This window comes from Suricata suricatta, chromosome 16 (genome assembly GCF_006229205.1).
Source record: "Suricata suricatta isolate VVHF042 chromosome 16, meerkat_22Aug2017_6uvM2_HiC, whole genome shotgun sequence".
Lineage (NCBI taxonomy): Eukaryota > Metazoa > Chordata > Mammalia > Carnivora > Herpestidae > Suricata > Suricata suricatta.
In genome coordinates this window covers 42,263,372-42,283,057 of record NC_043715.1, presented here as the reverse complement: position 1 = coordinate 42,283,057, position 19,686 = coordinate 42,263,372, and positions in this window count along the sequence as shown.

The window sequence follows — 19,686 nt, the reverse complement described above, 5'->3', positions numbered from 1 at the left end:
TGACCTGAGCCGAAGTTGGACAACTGAGCCACCCAGGCATCCCCATCACAGATATTCTTATCAGAAGGAGGCAGAAGGAGATTGCAGGCAGATAGAAGAGGGGAAGGCAACAGGATCACCAAGGCCGAGACTGGAGGGATGTGACCACGAGCCGAGGAATGCCAGCGCCACCGGGCAATGGAAGAGGCAGGGAATAGGTTTTCCTCAGACCAGTCATACTGGTCTGGATTTCTGGCCCCCCGAAAGATTAGAGACCCAATTTCTGCTGTGTTAAATCGCCGCGTTTGTGACAGTGTGTTGTAGCAGACCTAGGAAATGAGTACACCAGCCAGCATTTACTGCCCATGCTGATGCTGTGTATCAGGCACTCTGCTAAGAGCTTTTTAAAGATGAACTCATTTCATCATGAAAGCATTCTGTGAAACAAACTCATAAACACAGAGAACAAACTGTGGTTGACGGAGAGGAGAGGATGTATGGAGATGGACAAAATAGGTGAAGGGGATTAAGAGGTACAGACATCCAGTTATAAAAATAAATAAGCCATGGGGGTGAAAAGTACAGCATAGGGAATATAGGCAATAAAAAAATTCTGTGAGTTTGGCACACTCATCCCCATTTTAGAGATGAGAAAACTGAGGTATGGGGAGGTTAAATAATTTGTCTTAAGTCAGACAGCTGGTAAATGGAAGAGCTGAACTCTGAACTTGGGAGCCAGGCGGTTGGTCTCAGGAGTCCAACCACTGGTGCTGGGAAGGTCCAGGTTAGAATCATCTCCTCCAGCAACCCCTAGAAGTCCTGTAAACCCACACAGGAGGATACAAGGGCATAAGCTAGGGTATAAGAATATGTCATCTGCTTCCCATAGGGAGTATCTGCATGGTCACTAGGCTTCGTGCTATTGGGCTTTCACCCTTCCCTGAACCCACAAAGGAATGACCTTCAACCCTAGTTCCCTGGGATCCCTTTCATGTGTTCTAGTTCATGCTCTAATCCCAGATCCCAGGGGCTGTCATCTTTCATCCCTCCCTCCCTCCCTGTATTTAGCCATTTTGGATACATAGGGAACAGGGGAGAAATACTGTCTTCTGTGGTTCTCTATGGAGTTCACTGTCACTTAGCATTTATGAGCATGAATGTTCATCAGGGGCTGAATTTGGTAGTGAAACAGGACTAAGAACTTGGGAGAAGACTGTTCCTTTATAGAATCTTGAAGAGGTTGTCCAACCTTTCTCCCCCACCCCTTCTTCTCTGTTTGCTGTCCCTGTAAAACTGACCTTCAGACCAAGAACAGGACTAAAAATCCTCCACCCTTGGTCCCCTTGGCTACACACAGCTTCCAGCCTGGGCCACCAGGTAGCTTTCAGTGGCTCAGGCCTTCTTCGAAACAGCAGAAGGCAGCTGGCTGTTAGCTTGGACTGCCTTTCAGTGTTGACCATGAGCAAAGGAGGAAGGGCAGAGAGTCCTTAGAGGTAGAAGGGTTACAGGTTTCCTCAGTGAAGGTGTGGTGTGGTTGGAGTCAAGTGCCAGCTGATCCTGCAGAAGTTACGCTAACTCTGGGCAAAGGCAATGCTCTATTCCTTTTCCCAGCCCAGCCTTTCCTCTGCTTTCCTCACCCTTTACCTGCTTCTGTCCCTGTGCACCCTGTCTTCCCCCACAAGGTGTGGCATCACGAGAGCTGCCCGGGTTTCTGTCCAGTTTGCAGAATCTCGGGAAACTCCATTTACATCAGAGAATCTCAAGAGGCATGAAGAGAAGTATCAGAAACCCCTGGGTGGGGAAAATCGTATAGGTGTGGTTTGAAGACTGGAGTTTTCTAGGAGAAGGGAAAGCCCTGATTTTCTTAATGCAAACTATAGAAAGTACAGCTTGTGTTTATCAAAAACGGAAATTGGTTAAAAATAGATTGAGAAACAGCAATGCAGTTGATGTAATACTTTACTACCAGCTCTCCAAAAAGTTTATACGAGCTAAGATCTTCTACATGTTGAGATGTTGAGTCACCACCCCGCCTCCCCGCCCCCCCCCCAGCTCCTTCCGTGGCCAGGGATTCAGATCCCTCAGTGAGCAGTAAGGCTGTTGTGAAGAGAGGAACACACGGATGGGGGCTTCATGTTCAAGGTTTCCCTCTTTTCCTCTGGAATAGGAAGCCACAGTGAACCAGCCTCTGCAACTGCCCTTGTGTCCTTGACATGGACAGAGCTAAAAGCTTTCTATCTCTAGTGAGCCTGGACCCCCAAATCACAGAGGTGTAAACACACACACGTTTCTCCTTCTCCTGTTGCATGAAGGCAACAGGGTGCATGAAGGCCAAGAGGCTGGTGCAGCTTCTCAGACGTGGTCCTCCATGACCTGGGCTTTAACTTTCTGTTCCACCATTCCTAGAGTTGACTTTTTGCTTCATGACCTTAAGAAATGCACCTATATTTCAAGCAAATAGGAGGTTGAGAGTATAAAGAGCAAAGGGCATGTGAGCTGAATGACTGAGAGACTTTATTTTGTAAAGGAGTTTTAGGTCCACAGTAAGACTGAGCAGAAGGCACAGAGTCCCCGTAACCCTCCCCCCAACATGCACAGCCTCCCCCATTATCGACGCCCCCTACCCGTGGGCCATTTGTTACAATAACATATCATCATCGCCCAAATCGATCCCTTTTTTCAATTAAGAAAATGATAGCTTTTCTAGAAGCCCTCCTTAGCAGAGTTCTTATTTCTCATTGGCTAGCGCTGTATCTCATGACAACCCCTGGCTGCAAGGGTTTCTGGGAAAGTGAATATTAACTGGGCCTTTCAAGGAGGAAGGGGAGAATGCCAAAATTTTAGAAATCTTGACTAGCACATAATAGGGAGGAAAAATAATTCTAAGACTAAAATATCTGTGATGACAAACAGAGGCATACGATTTTACAAACAGCCTACAGATTCAAAGGAATCCCTATCAAAACACCAATAGGATTTTTCACAGAACTAGAACAAATACTCCTAAAATTGGTATAAACCACAAAAGACCCGGAATAGCCAAAGCAATGTTGAGAGAAGAGAATAAAGCTGGAGGTACCACAATCTCATATTTCACAATATACTACAAAGCTATACTAATCAAAATAGTATGACTCTGACACAAAAATAAACACACAGATCAGTGGAACAGGATAGAGAGTTTAGAAGTGTGTCTATACTTACATGGTCAATTACCCTACAACAGAGGAGGCAAAAGTATACAATGAGGAAAAGATAGTTTCTTCAACAAGTAATGTTGGGAAAACCGGACAGCTACATGCAGAAGAATGACATTGGACCACTTTTGTACAGCACACACAAAAATAAACTCAAAATGCATTAAAGATCTCCATGTGAGGGGCGCCTGGGTGGCTCAGTGGTTTAAGCGTCTGACTTCAGTTCAGGTCATGACCTCTCGGTTTGTGAGTTCGAGCCCTGTGTCAAGCTCTGTGCCAACAGCTCAGAGCCTGGAGCCTTCTTCAGATTCTGTGTCGCTCTCTTTCTCTGCCCCTCCCCCACTCATGTTCCATCTCTCTCTGCCTCAAAATAAATAAACACTAAAAAAATAAAAAGATCTCAATGTGAGGGGCACCTGGGTGGCTCAGTCAGTTAAGTGTCTGACTTCAGCTCAGGTCATGATCTCACTGTTGGTGAGTTTGAGCTCCGCATCAGCCTCTGTACTGGCAGCTCAGAGCCGGGAGCCTGCTTTGGATTCTGTACCTCCCTCTCTCTCTGCCCCTCCCCCACTCATTCTCTCTCTCTCAAAAATAAACAAACATTAAGATAATCTTAAAAAGAAAGATCTTAATGTGAGATCTGAAACCATAAAACTCCAAAAGTAAAATGTAGGCAGTAATCTCTTGAACATCACCCTTAGCAATATATTTTTGGATATGTCTCTTAAGGAGAGGAAAAGAAAAGCAAAATTAAACTCTTAGAACTACACCAGAATAAAAAGTTTCACACAACAAAGAAAACCATCAACAAAACAAAAAAGCAAGTTACTGCATGGATGAAGATATTTGCAAATTATATATTTGATAAAAAGTTAATATCCATAATACATAAAGAACTTACACAACTCACCACCAACCAACCAACCAACCAACAAGCTAATTAAAAAATGGGCAGAGACCTGAACAAACACTTTTCCAAGAAAGGAATACAGATGACCAACAGGTACATAAAAAGATGTTCAATATCACTAAACATGAGGGAAATCCAAAAGAAAACCACAATGAGATATCACTTCACACTAGTTAGAATGACTGATATTAAAAAGGAAGTGTTGGGGAGGATGTGGAGGAAAGGATCTGTGCTGCGCCTCGGTGGGAGTGTAAATTGGTGCCACCACTGTGGAAAAATGGGATGGAGTTTCCTCAAGAAATTAAAAATAGAAATATCCTATGATCCAGTATTTCCACTACTGGGTATTTACCCAAAAAAGGTGAAAACACGAATTCAAAAAGATATGTGCATCTCCTGTGTTTACTGCCAAATTATTTACGATAGCCAAGATATGGAAGCAACCCAAGTGTCCATTGATAGATGAATGGATAAAGATGTGGTATACATGTGCAATGAAATGTTACTCAGACATAAACAAGAATGGGCCTAGAGGGTATTATGCTAAGTGAAATAAGTCAGATGGAGAAAAGGAAATGCCATATGATTTCACTCAAATGTAGAATCTAGAAAACCAACCAAACACACAGAAACAGACTCATGCAGAGGACAAATGGAGATTGCCAGAGGGGAGTTGGGTGTGTGTGTGTGGGGGGGGCCAAAATAGATAAAAGGATTAAGAGGTACAAACTTCTAGTTATATAAACAAGTAATGGAGATGAAAATTACAGCCCAGGGGATATAGTTAATAATATTGTAATAATGTTGTGTGGTCACAGGTGGTAACTCCCCTTACCATGGTGAGCACTGAGTAATGTATAGAGTTGTCAGATCACTATGTTACACACCTGCAACTAATGTAACTGTATGTCAACTATATTTCAGTAGTACATATGTTTTAAAGCTTCAAAAAAAGGTGTGGGAGTTAGGATTTTTATAAGTTGTTTTTATTCAAGTGTAATTTACATACAATAAAGCATACAAATCTTAGAGGTGCAACTGATAATCATTAACATAAGAATGTAATTGTGTAACCATCACGTAGGTCAAGATATAGAACATTTTCAATACCCTACAAGACGTCTTTGTGCCTCTGCTCAGAGAGCAAGCCTCCCACCTCTGAGTTAACCACTACTCCAACTCCTACCACTAAGAGAGGGATATTAACCATCATGAATCTTGGAAGGAAAACATGGATAGAGAAGAACAAGAGGGAAGGAGAAGGCGGCCAAATTAATGTTGCTTTTATAATATTGCTGTTCCCCTTTGCCTCTTAAATTGTTCTGATTCCATTTTGAAAACCTTCCTCTTAAAATGTCATCTGAAGATAGAATTTTTGGTTTGCTATGAAGTTGATATAAGCTGAAACTCCAATCAGTTCAGGCTGATTCTACTGTGTGTACCAGAATAACTCTAAGTAAAAGCTGTGTAAATAGGACAGGATTATATTTGTCGGTCATATAAAAGCAGCCTGGAGACTTGTAGTTCAGGGCACCCAGGATTGTCTTTGACAGCCTTAGGAAGACTTCAAAGACCCGCCCTCTTCCAGCCATCTGCTCTGCCAATCCTAGAGTAGCCTTTGTCTTCATGATCCGTAATGGAAGCTGAAGTCCCAGCCATCACATCTGTGTTCCTGGAAGCAGAATAAGAGGAAGGGAAAAAGAAGCACTCACCTTTTCTCAATTTCGTAGACTTCTTAGCAGTTTCACACAACACTTCTGCTGATAACTCACTGGCAAGAACTTAGTCACATGACCATACCTGACTGTAAAGAAGGCTGGGAAGCAGACTTTCAGCTGGGTTCAATGCTCTGTTAAAAAACCAGACTCTTTTTTAAACTGACAGAAGAAACTGTAATCTTTTCCAAATTGCAGTTGTACAGCTTTTGCAAAGAAGCCCTCTCTCCCCCAATTCTGCAGCCTTTGCATCGTGCCCCCAAAGGCCTGACAGATGCCTAAGGAAGAACACATCTCAGCTCACACTGTCCAGTTGGGCCTTGTTCTCAGGGAAAACCTCAGCACATGGGAAAGGATGTATCCCGCAGAATACTGCAATCAGCCACACTATTGTCTGGTTCTACGGTCCCTGGGGTTGGATCAGTATAATTCAGATCAGTTGCAGAGGTCAGTTTTGTCCTGGGAACACAAAATCAGATGTGGGCATTCCATTAGCATCCCAGGCAGCAAGTTTTAGGTTATTTATATTTGTGTTTTCTTTGACACAAGTGCCATTTATCTCCCAAAGAAAGAACTCAACCACAGCACTGTGGGACAGGAGCAGGGAGCTCAGCCATCCACACGGTGAACAGAGGGAGACCAGTTGGCTGGGAGAGCTGCCCTGCCGTGTCCTTCCATATTGGTCTGGCCAAGAGCCATGGGCCATGGAGCATGCTACTCTGGAAGCAGAGGCAAGACTAGGGACAGGCAAGACTTTCTGTTGAACTGGGCCAGGGGCCCAGGCTTCAGCTGCCTTGAAAGGGTGGGATTGGCAGGTCTAGCGTCTTTGGCCAAGGATGTGAATAAAGTTGCTAGACTCATCATAGAGGAAGAGAATTGTGGAATCAGGTGAGGCTCTCTGAGAAAGTCCTGCTTAAGTTAAAGAAAAAAATTAGGATAAGGTGCCTCCTTTTCCTCACACTTAACTGACTGAGCTTGAACCATTTGCCTTATTTGTTTATAATTGAAGTATAGTTGATGCACAACATGATGTTAGTTTGGGGCGTGCGGCATAGTGAGTGGACCCGTCTACAGGTTATGTTCTGCTCACCACAAACGCAGCTACCTTCTGTCACCACACCGCGCTGTCATGATCCCATTGACTGTATTCTCTCTGCTGCACCTTTCATCCCCATGACTTGTTCATCTCGAAACCACAGCCTGTATCTCCCGCTCCCGTTCACCCATTTTGACCCCCCCCCCCACCATCCCGGCAACCATCAGTTTGTTCCCTGGATTTCTGGATCTGCTCCTGCTTTTTGTTTACTAGTCTCCCATGTGCCTTTTGGAAACATCCTTTGGTGCCGCCTCTCCCGCTCCCTGTTAGAGCCGTCAGTGGAATTCCTTGATGGGGTAAAGATCCTACCTGTCAGATTCCCCATCTGTGTCTCAGGAGGAGCTGACTCCGCGTTTCCAGATTCCCCTCCTCAACGCCTCAGACTTTCCACTTCTACCCTTGCTGGACAAGATGTGTTCTTGCAGGATTTTGACGTTTCAGAAGTGCCCTCCTGCCATGTGAAGATGGGCTAACAGGCGTGACTCCCTGTGAGCTGCACCTGTGCCCCGTTCTGTCTTTCTCCCCCAGAAGCCTCTCGGGCTTCCCTGAGATGGGTGGACTTGGGAAGAGGGGAGACGGGTGACCCTTTCCTCAGTGGGGTTATTCTGTGCAGTGGCCTTTGGCAGTGTAGGGTTACAGCTGGTGTGGATGGTGTCTCTCGACCCAAGGTCCTGGCCACAATCTCTCGGCTGGGCTTGCAGGCTCAGAGTGGTGTGGCCAGCCGCACAGGCCCGCTCGTGTAGCCGAGGGCTTGGGTCAGCCCCGCTGGAAGCCCAGGAAGTTAGGTGGGAGAGGCACATTCCCAGAGCCCCAAAGGAGGGAGTTCTGGGTCAAGACCTGCTGTGCTCATGTCCAGTGCGATTTCCAGCGTACACTGTGATGTTCTTCCCCCTTCGTGCCGGCTCCAGAAAGTGATGGAGCACTCGTAACTGGCAGTGACATTAGAGTGGCTTACCTTGTATCCACTCACTTCTTTGTTTACTTAAACTCACAAAACCTGGCTCTTTCAATATTACTATGAACCGTTGACCTGCATTTCTTGTCTCTGGTTGCCACACACCAGTGTGGCTCAACACATTGTTTTGAGAACTGCTGAGTTAGAGGACCAGAGGAGCCAAGATGCTCCTGGCCCGGCTGGGGATGGACCAACCCACCTGGGGCTCCCGTGCGGCCTGGCACCTGTGTAAGCATCTGCCTGCGTTGGCCTTCAGACCCCATCTGCTTTTCTGCCCCACTGATGCTCGTCACATTGGTCCCAAGAGAGGCACACTCCACGGAGTCCCCTAGCAGTCCCCGTGCTTCTGTGGCGTGCGGTTCAGCCTCCCTCCCCAGATTCAAACAGTGGTGGGGTTGCTCCCACGGTGCTCCTGAGCCCATGGTGCTCCTGAGGAAGGTTCAGGGCTTCAGGGGGAGGGCACAGGCCTGCAAACACCTCCATGGCTGTTCTCTCCTGGGGCCACAGAGCCCTCCCATCCAAGGAGTCCTGTGTCAGAGGGGACGAGCCCTCGCGGGGCCCTGCTGAGGCCGTGGGGCCCTCTCTGCTTCCCCCCACATCTCTGCCCCTATGAATGGAATCGATCTCTCCGAATCTACTTTCTGACCGTTCTCTCAGGCCCCTCTTAACATCCAGGGTCCACGCAGCCCATACTTTCTCTTTTGGAGGCTTACTTTCAGGTCACCAGTTGTTTCTTACCCTTTCTTTCTGGTCTTTCTTCACCTCCCTTCCTCTCCACCCCCGCCTTGTACGATGTCAAGTTTGTCAAGTTCCTGTTCCCTTCCTGGCATGGTCCAGCCAAAGCAGTTTCATCTCCGGTTTTGCATTTTGCATCACTTGGCATTCCCTGGCCAGCAGAGCACATTCTGTAGAAATTGGGAACCACTGGATTTCAGGTCCAGGGCTCTAGCCTGCCCAGAAAAGTGTTCTGTGGCCACATGGCCTCACAGAGCCCACTGCTGTTTGGGGAATCTGGTTCTGCTCTTGCTCCTACACATGTTCTCTTCCCCAAGTCCTCTGCTACTTCCTCTCTTCTCTCCAGCCATCTCCCTCTGAACTTTGTGTGCCCAGGACAGCCCCAGGCTCCTTGAAAACTCCTGAGGGTCTCTTGGATTAGGCACAGGGTGACAACCAGATCATACATTTCATCTCCCCGTGAACGGATAGGGATAGAGCAGCAAACAAGACAGACACAGCCCTTGCCTTCATGGAATTTACATGCTAATGGAGGCAAGGAGGAAGGAACAGGATCTCCATAAATATCAAAGGTATTTATTGTCATAGCACTTCCCTTGAAGGAAATAAAACACGATGATGTAATAGAATGACCTGGGATGGGAGGGAGGTGCTGAGAGTGGCAGGGAAGAGTTCCCTGAAGGAGTGGCATTGCCAAGAGGTCTGAAGGAGCTCTCCATATGAAGAGCACTCTGGGCAGACAAGGCGGCTTGTGCAAAGGCCCAGGGGCAGCACAGAGCACGGTGTGGTAGAGGAACTGAAAGGAGGCCAGTGTGGTTGGGGCGGAATGAGCATGAGGGAGAGTGGTGGGGCAGGAAGTCAGAGATGTGATTGTGGGCAGGGAAAACCCACCACATAGGGCTCTGTAGTCCCAATGGGCAGAGTCAGACTTTATGTTCAAAGTACTAGGAAACCATGGAAGGGTTTTGGGCAGAGAAGAGAAATCTGCTTTACAGTCTTTGAAGACCCCCTCTGGTTACCTGTTGGAGTGCAAGAGTATCTTGCTCCTGTCTGTCAAAGCTTCATTCTTGCCTAGGCTTTCGGGGAGGTCAGGAGGCGTCCTGATTCAGGAGCCTCTGCAGGGACCTCCCATCTGTCTCTTACCCCTCTGTTTTCTCTGTGCACGCTTCACACTCCGCCCACACAGGCCCACTTTCCAGGTGAGGAGGAGCACAGGGAAGAGACTGCTCTCTCTGTCTCCTCTTGCCTAGCTTCCCTTGCATCATTTTACTTTTAGATTTTTTTTAAATGTTTATTTATTTATTTTGGGAGAGAGAGAAGGAGAGAATCCTAAGCAGACTCTTCGCTGTCAGCACAGCCAGATGCGGGGCTGGAACCCATGAACTGTGGGGTCATGACCTGAGCTGAAATCAAGAGTCAGATGCTTAAGCAGCTGAGCCACCCAGACGCCCACTTTTAGAGTTTTATATGGTTATTCATGATTTTTCTGGATTTGCGTGAATGACACAAGGAAGTGTTGGGAAGGGAGAGTGCTTTTTACCTGAGTCTTTTTTTTTTTTAATTTTAAATGCCTATTTATTTATTTAATTTATTTTAATGTTTATTTATTTTTGAGAAGCAGAGAGAGACAGAGCACAAGCAAGGGAGGGGCAGAGGGAGAGGGAGACACAGAATTCGAAGCCAGCTCCAGGCTCTGAAGGATCAGCACAGAGCCTGATGTGGGGCTCGAACCCACAGACCGTGAGATCATGACCTGAGCCGAAGTCGGACACTCAACTGACTGAGCCACCCAGGCGCCCTTATTTATTTATTTGAGAGAGAGAGAGAGAACGCGCACATGAGCAGGGGAGGGGCAGAGAGAGATTGAGAAAGAGAGAATCCCAAACAGGCTCCACGCTGTCAGTGCAGAGCCTGATGCTGGGCTGGAACTCACCAATTGTGAGATCGTGACCTGAGCCAAAATCAAGCGTTGGATGTTCAAGTGACAAAGCCACAACCGGTGCCCCTCCCTGAGTTGTCTTGCCTTCATTCCTGCCTGCCCTGGCCACAGCCTCTGAGTGTTACTGAGGAGTCTCAGTTCTGGAGCAGAAGTCAGGCGTTAGGCCACAGTGGTTCCCATGATCCTCAGTTCCCTGCTGATACCTCCTTGCTGCCTGTGGTTCTGTGTGTGTGGGGGGAGGTAGAGTGGGAATGGGGGGCTCCCTAGACCATTCCTCTCCAGGGATTAAGCCTGGCTGAGCAGGAAGAGGAGGGAGAGTTTCTGGAGGAACCAGGCGGGGCAAAGCTGAGTTCTCTCTGCCATCCGCCAGCTGGCCTCACTTCCTTCCTCCGTCCCAACTCTCTGTCTGGGACTGTGTGGCCGAGCTGCCCCCTCAGTCTCTCTGAAGAGCAAAGGTTTTGGAGGGGGGTGTTTGGGGAGAGATGGTATGGGATGGGATGGAGAAAGTACTTTGTAAAAGCATATTTCATACAATTTTATATTTGAAAGACAAAATCAGAAATAGTTGTTTTCATGATACAGACCAGTGAAAGCTTTGGGGTTATTTTTACTAAGTGTTGAGAGGCATTGAGAAGACAGGACGGGTGGGCATCTCAAGCCCGACTCAAAGCAGGGGGCCGTCTCCAGGATTTATTCAGGCTAATTCCAGGTTCCTCTCCAAGGTGCCATCCCATCCCAGTCTAGCACCCCCTGGTGACCGTCACCAGCCACAGCCCACGTGTGCCAGGCTTTAACCCTCAGGTGTGAGAGTCTATTCACAGTCATGTCTTGGTGCCCATCCCATTGCTCGCTCTGTGTTCTTTGGTAAGTTACTTAGCCTTTAGTTACGCCCCGGAAGCCGTAGTTTCGGGGGTTAGAAGTGTGGACTGTGGACCCAGCCACGTCGTTGGAATCCTGGCCATGCCACATGTTGCGTGTGTAATGTTGGGCAGGGTTACCTTATCCAGGCCTTGGTTTCTTCATTTGTAGAATGGGGATAATAATACATTGACCTTTTAGGGATGCTGTGACGATTGGAAGGGCTGTGTATGTTCATGCATGCATGTGTGCACACATGTGAACATGTATGTACACATGTGTGTATGAGCTCATGTGGTACAGAGCCAGCGCTCATACGTGTTGGCTGCTCTTACTGTCATTATTTTATTTTGGTTAGGATAAGGCTAAATGATACATGAGAAAAATGTCAATTTTTTAAAAGATTTAAAAAATGTTTATTTATTTTTGAGAGAGAGAGAGCAAGTAGGGGAGGCACAGAGAGAGAGGGAGACAGAAGCCCAACACAGGGCTAGAACTCATGAACCGCAAGATCATGATGTGAGCTGAAACCAAGAGCTGGATGTCTCCCTGACTGTGCCACCAAGGCACCTCAAAAAATGTTGATTTTTTTTTTAATCCGTAAGGAAACCCTACTGCCGGACAGTTGTGCTAGCACTCTTTGATAACGGAAGTGAATGTTAGCCTGGCCCGCAGCCTTCTGTCCTCTGCTCCGTGTCTCCCCAGCTCCTCCCAACTTCCTTTGATCTTCCCTTGCTGCCTCCTCTCTTCGCTGGGCTTCCTATCATGTGCCTCTTGGCACAGCAGCTCCTTAGGTCTCTGTTGAAGTCTCCACCTCACCGTCTCCTCCTTTCTACTTCACCTTGTAAGGATTACAGAGTCCCATAACCCATCTCCCCCTCTGGGAGGGGAAGATGCTTTTACATCTCGGATCAGCGGTCCTCAAAGCAGCAGCATCGCCTGGGCACCTGGTAGAAATACACGTTCTTAACCATCTACCCTAGACTTGCTCTGTCAGAGACTCTGGGGATGGGACCCCATGATCTGTGTTTTTTTTTAATGTTTTATTTGTTTTTGATACAGAGAGAGACAGCGTGAGAGGGAGAGAGGCAGAGAGAGAAGGAGACAGAACTGGAAGCAGCTCCAGGCTCTGAGCTCTGAGCTAGCTGTCCGCACAGAGCCTGATGCGGGGCTCGAACCCACGAAAGTGAGATCTGACCTGAGCTGAAGTCAGAGGACTAACTGACTGAGCCACCCAGGCGCCCCATGATCTGTGTTTTAACCAGTCCATCAGGAGATCTTGGTGCATGCCAGGGTTGGAGAGCTGCTGTCACATAGGAAGCATGGGTCCAGTGGCTGTTTTGGGGTTGTTCGAGTTCACAGTTCTGTTCTGGATAGCTGGTGCTCACGTGGAACTGGAGGGCTCAGTTGTGGAGACAGGGGCCACAGGCAGAAGGGGAGCCGGCTGACCACTCTGAATGTCTTCTGGCCTGGTCACCTCCCAAACCTCAGGGATCTCTGCCAGGAGGCTGGGAAGGCAGCCTGGATTCCCACAAGGGCTGTATCCCTATCAGCTGCATGGCTCTGGGGAGTCCCATCATCTCTCTGGGCTTCGTTGTGGGTTGTAGCCCTCCGTGAACAGAGCAGGATTGTTTGGGGAAAGAAATGAGGTCACTTAGGCGAAAGCACTTTGCAAAACTGCGGCTATTTCTCTACTTACTATAAATTGTCACTAACAACTAAACTCTTCATGGGAGCTTTTTTCCAGCAGCCACACATGGGACCGATTATGCTGACATGCTAAATAGACTCCCCAAAACATTCCACCTTCAACTCCGCCCATCCCTCTCCTGCCCATGAGAGAGAATGTCGACAGCATCTGAGTCAGAAGTTCCAGCGGGCAATATTGTGGCTGTGACCTGATCTGTTCTGTCTGCCCCACCCCCACTGCAGCCCAGTTCAGTGGGGTGCAGCCTCTCCACTGTGGTCTCTCTACCCCTGCTCTCTCTGTCTGTCTGTAATCTCTCCCTTCCCTGGCTCTGTCTGTGCTCTGGAGGTGAAGCTCTTGTCCAATAGTGTGGCACTGTCCTGACTCCGTCTGTTCCATGCCACCCACCGTCTTTTCCCAGAGTACATTCAGCCACCCGGGGACCTTGCCTTATTCTGATTTCTTTTTATCGGGCAAGGGACTGACAACTTCCAAAAGGAAGCCTTCAGGCTCCTTAATGAAGGGGCAGGATTGGAGCTGCCGTGGCCCCTCTGGTTCTGCTCCGGGGTCAGGCTTCCACCAACATGGGCCGTGTCAACCGCAAAGAGCCAACGACCGATCCCTTCTTTCCCCCTCACCGGCTCCTTCTGTGAACTCCATCTACAGAAGGCCCCTCTCCTCATTATCACTGTGCTCTGTCTCCCCTCTGCTTTACCCAAATCAGAAAGTGTTGATTTGTCCTGTTTATCAACAGTTCCTGGTCCTCGGGTCACAGGCTTGGTTTTACATAGTTCCAGTAAGACCTTCTCATTGTGCTTAATAATTAGGCACACTTTCAGGTTAAGCAAACAATTATTTTTTTATGTGCTACCTCCCACCACCGCTTGGCCCAGAAACAGGGAGGAGGAAGCCACACTTAACTTATCAAAACAACAATGTTAACTGACTAAGGTCTTTTATTCGTTGGGCCACATAGTAATCAATCTGAAGTGCTGTGCTGTTTCTCAGGAGCCCACACGCTCAGTCCGAGGGGGCACACCGGGGTTCCCCAACTCGAGTGCCTTCCAGAAGATGCACTCCGTTGAGATCTGGAAGCTTCTCTGTCTTATTCACTGTGGTGTTTTTCTACAGCTTGAGCAAGGCCTGATGTAGAGTAGGCTCTACAAATGTAGTTGAATGAAGGAATGAATGGCAGACAAGTAAGGATGCAGGCACGTGTCTGGGTCCCGGGACAAGGCTTCCTGAAGCCAGGCAATGAGAGCCTTTTGGGAGAGTTAGTGTAGCAGTTTAGAGCATGTGAAACATTTAGAGCAGTAAGCTCTCTATAATGTTGCCCGTCCCCCCAACCCCAGCCCCCGGACCCTGGGGAAGCAGGTAGCTGCACCTGCAGATTCGTCTCTCTTCCCAGGATCCTGGCGTTTAGTCCTTCGGTGTTCTCGCACCACACCCAGCTGCTGTTGCACAAAATTCTCCCAAGATTCACCCAACAGCAACGAACTGCTGTTGCACAAAATTCTCACAGAGAAATGGAGGCTGTCACATTCATTTGTTGTGGGACTAGGTGCACAGGGATGCCCAGTTGTAGGGGCAAGAGGCAGGCTGGCAGAGCAGCCCATCCCCCACAGGGAAAGCCCTGCTCCCACGTCCATGTGCCACGGAGCCAGAACCAATGAAGGCGCAGACCTCCGGCCACCACCTGACCATGTTGGATAGTGGCAGATGCCACTGCAGGAGGCCGTGGGTGGAGCAGGACGGGGCTTCATTCTTCCCAGGAGGTCCCACATGGCCAGGACGTTGGCAGAGGGACCGACGGCACAGACAAGACGCAGATGAAGAGACGGCCAACCTTCTTGGTGCGGATAGTAGATAGCCCTCTCGCTAGTTGAAACAGAAAGGAACTTTCATTTTAAAGGATATGAGGCGGCTCTTTTCCCAGGCAGCCAGAAAAGCAGATGTGGAGGCCATGCCCGGATTATGCCCTTGGAGCTGCGTGTGGGTGCTGCACCCCCTGGGACCGGCTGCCGTGTGCACCGCGCCCGCGGCTCCGCACCACGGCTTGGCAGCGCCGCACCTTCCTGGGGCATGCACAGAGGACATGCGCATGCGCCCTAGATGCGCGAAGGCTCCCACAGAGCAGGTTTCTGCTCCTATCTTGGGCAGGCACAGACGGCCAAGGAAGGGCGCTCAGTGGTGTTGGCCAAGAAGAGGGATATAAATCTGATGAACAGATGTAATCAGGAATCTTCCTAGAGCCGAATCTTCCCAGCCTCAGCCATGCGGTTTCTGCTCTCTGTTCCCTCAAAGCCCTTGTGACCGCCTCACCCAGGGAGTCCGGACTTTCCTCCCAACTGCTGTCCCCGAGTCCCACACAGTGGGTAAGTGGATACTAACTTTGGAGGAAGCTGGTGGGCAGAGGAGCACTGGACCGGGGGACGGACTGATTCTGGCCCAGGTGACGTGGATCTTCGAGGCGGCATGTAGCCTCTCGGGACTGTCTTAGAGTCCTTGCTGCTGAAGAGGGCATAAGAAACCAGCCTCGTATTTTACAACTCATGTGATGATATGTGCGGAAACACTTTTACAACTGCAGAACACACTTCTGATTTAAGTTATTGTTAACGAGGCGTCTGACTTAATAGAGCAGAGAAGGCAATCACCAGCGTGCCCAGAGCTATGTGCCATCTGCAGCCCAGGGGCCCTGACTCTAACCTTGCAAGTCAGAATGCAAATGAATTGGTGAAATTATTATACAGGTAGCTTTGAATCTGTTTGAATTTATTTTTTAAAATATCATAAAAGATATAATTCAGAAACACCTATTCTTTATGATTAATGACAAATTGTATACCAACTGCACTAATGTCTTGCTTCTAGGGGACAGAATGTTGTCCCAGCTGATGTAGCAACAAAGAGAATTGATTCGCTATGGAATTAAAGGGTCTGGGGCAAAGTGGCTTCAGGAATGGCTAGATCCAGGTGCATAGATGAAGCTGTTGTCATCTGTCTCTGTGTCTCCGTTCTGATTCCTACACCAGCTTTTTTCTCAGGCAGGCCCTCTCCAAGTGCTGGCAAAGATGGCTCCCACAAGCTCTAGGATTACATTTTACCAGCCTAACAACCCTGTGGGAAGAGTGTGCTTCTTTCCAAATCATTTGAGAAGAGTCTAGAAATGACTGGCTCTGAATGGACTGATTTGGACACAGACCTGTCTGGGTAACATGTCCTCCCCGTGCAGCTGGTTTGGGGACTGGCCTTTAGCCCCTCACTCCATGCCACATGGACTGACAGTGGAGAAGGAGTGATTGACCACGGGAAAATTGTAATATTATTACCAGAAGGAGGAATGGATGCTGGCAGGCAGAACCCCAGGTCGCCACCCAGGAATGGGGCCAGCACAGAGGGAGGACTGTTATGTCCTAGGCCAGTCGAATACAGGCGTTTCTCTAGTCTGAAGAGGAAGACCAGTTCTGCTTGGTGTCCCCCTGCCCCTACATCAACTTACATGATCTCTCTGCCACTTTATCTCGAGTCCCTGCTCAGTTTTCTTGGTCTTTTACTATTCTGGCTTCACCCCTGCACTGGTAATGAACTCCTCACCTTATCTCCCGGCTGTGACCCTGTGGTCACTTGGGCCTCTCATGTATTTCCTTTTCTGGGTCAGATTTCAGGGTGCCTTCTCTCGGGACTCCCTAAGTATTGTGGGTAACTAACCTGAGCCTGTTCCCAAGCAGAGTGATCTTGGAGATCAGGCTGCCATGGACGTTTACCAGCTCATGGGAGAAGGAGCAGAGACAAGTTCTTCTGCCATCTATGGGTGCCCTAGGAGCCCAGAGCATTTGAACTTGAACTTGCTGTAGGTCAGGAAGAGGAAGGTCAGGAGTTGAGCTATCAGGCCACTTAGCCCTCTTTGTTTACCCCAAAATTCTGTCCACACAAAGCTCATTGGCCTTCTCTAGGTCTCAAGCAGTGATTATTCTTCTAGGTTTTATTCTTCTTTCATAGTTCAGGGCTCCTGCTTTATATCTGTCCCTGGGCTGATTATTCCAAAGAACTTGCATGTGGCCAGCTTTCTCACATACTCCCATCCCCGCGCCTGGCTGTGTTCCTCATTTGGACAGTTTCCCCTAGTGAGGATCCAGTTGAATTGGTTAGTCTTCAGCCCTGCCTCACAAAGCCTCTCTAGAATCTCTGGACACATGAGTACCCAAGAAGAAAGTGGTGTCTGCAGGCAACTCTTCTGATCGTGTCCCCCCATGTCCCGAGTCCCCTTCCTCTGCCTCACCTCTGCCTTCTACTCACCTCTTGTTTGCATTAGCCATATAGATCCAGGACAGCCCTGGTTTGCTTGGGAGCCATGGAACACAGACACATGAATGCATGACAGGTTATGCTTTACCTCTCCGCAGGAGCTCTGTCTGGACTTGGCCCGTGATACATGGCCAGGACCAGCGGAGGCTGCGTTCTAATCCTCAGGATCCTTGTCTATTTTCCCTTCACTCCACTGTCCATCTGCGCTGGCCTCCAGCCTCCAGCCCCCTTCTCTCTGCAGCCTGCGTACACTTCCTATATAAACTACACAGTGGGGAGAAAGCCTCTCGGCTGCATTCAGTTGTGTCATTTTACCTTTATGCTTTTGTTGAATGGTGACGAGAGTCTGAATTTGGTTAGGGAAGGTGAAGAAGCGGGAGACAGGCCCATTAGCGTCCTGGAAAGGATGTATGCCCCACAGCGACCCACAAGGTCCACATAGATGTCTACCAGGTGATTTTGCAGGTCTCGGGCCTCACCTGAACCCCTTTCCCTGTTGCCAGGTAGCATGTGCCTGGCCCGTTCCCTCCCATTTGTCACCTTGCATCCGCTGTGGGGCTGGACTCGCTGTAGGGCTGGTCTTGGCAGCTTCTGCTAAAACTAAAAATGCACATTCCATGCTACCCAGTGAGTCCCTCCTTCACGGAACTTTCCCACATGTGTACGAGGAGGCACACACAGGGTTGTCCAACACAGCATGGTTAAGCTAGGGAAAAATAGATTATCCAAATGTTCATAACAGTGGAATGGAAAAAATCAAACCACTTTTAAACAAGGCGGCATATTACTCAGCAGGCAAAGAAATGAATGGGAGCCCTAAGCTTCAGTGAGGAGTGTCAGGTGTGGGTATCTAAGGCATGATTTGGAGGGAAAATAGCGAATTACAGGATGACTTATACGGGATGACTGTGGGATATTTGTGGATTAAAAAAAAACGGAAGAGAACAAACTGTGTCTGTGGGCGCAGGTACCAAGTACATTTCATGGACATGCGCATGGACCAGAAAGATACAATTAAATTCCCAAATAATACTGCTGCTGGTGAAGAAGAGAGGAAATTCAGTGAGAGAAACATAATGGGGACATCAATTTTAAAACTCTGAAGAAATGTAGAGCGCCTGGGTGACTCAGTCAGTTGAGCGTCCCACTTTGGCTCAGGTTCTGATCTCACAGGTCATAATCTCATAGTTCGTGGGTTTGAGCCCCACATGGGGCTCTGTGCTGACAGCTGAGAACCTGGAGCCTGCTTTGGATTCTGTGTCTCCCTCTTGCTTTGCCCCTCCCCTGCTCACACACTCTCTCTCTCTCAAAAATAAATAAACATTTAAAAAATCTGAATAAATATTGGTGCACCTGGATGGCTCAATCAGGACATAGGACTCTTGATCTTGGGGTTGTAGGTTCAAGCCTCACATTGGGCATAGAGACTGCTCGAAAATAAAATTTTTAAAAATGTGAAGAAATATGGCTGTTAACAAGCATTTACTCTGCATGATGGGTATATGCATATTTGTCATGTTTTGAAGTCTTCACACTTAAACTCTAGTTTTAAATTTTTAAAATAGTTGAAGAAAGACTGATTTTGCTACTATGAGCAATTGAGGAATGATTTATCATTTGGTTGCAAGTGAGTGACAACCCAATTCAAATTGGCTTAAGCTCTTAAAGAGGGAGAATTTTTGGCTTTCAGATCTGAAGAACCCCAGAGTATGCCTTGCTTTGGATTTCAAACGTGTAGACTTGTTTTCTTGTTGATCTGATTTCCTTCTAGTTGACTTCAGCATCTTGCCTCCAGGTGGCCCTGAAGATAGCATTCTCCCCAGGTCAGTTCAGTAGAAGAATGGGTTCTTTCTCCTAAGTAGTGAAAAGAGAAGGGCCTGTATATATATACCACATCTTCTTGATCCACTCATCAGGTGATGGACATTTAGGCTTTTTCCATGATTTGGCTATTGTAGAAAGTGCCACTATGAACATTGGGGTACATGTGCTCCTATGCATCAGCACTTCTGTATCCTTTGGGTAAATCCCTAACAGTGCTGTTGCTGGGTCATATATATACAATGGAGAACTATATGGCAATGAGAAAGAATGAAATCTGGCCATTTGTAGGAAAGTGGATGGACCGCGAGGGTGCCATGCTAAGCGAAATAAGTCAGGCAGAGAAGGACAGATACCATATGTTTGCACACATAGGTCTAACAGGAAAAACCTAACAGAGGACCATAGGGAGAGGAAGGGGGAAAGAGAGCTGGGGAGAGTGAGGGACACAAATCATGAGAGACTAGTGAATACTGAAAACGAACC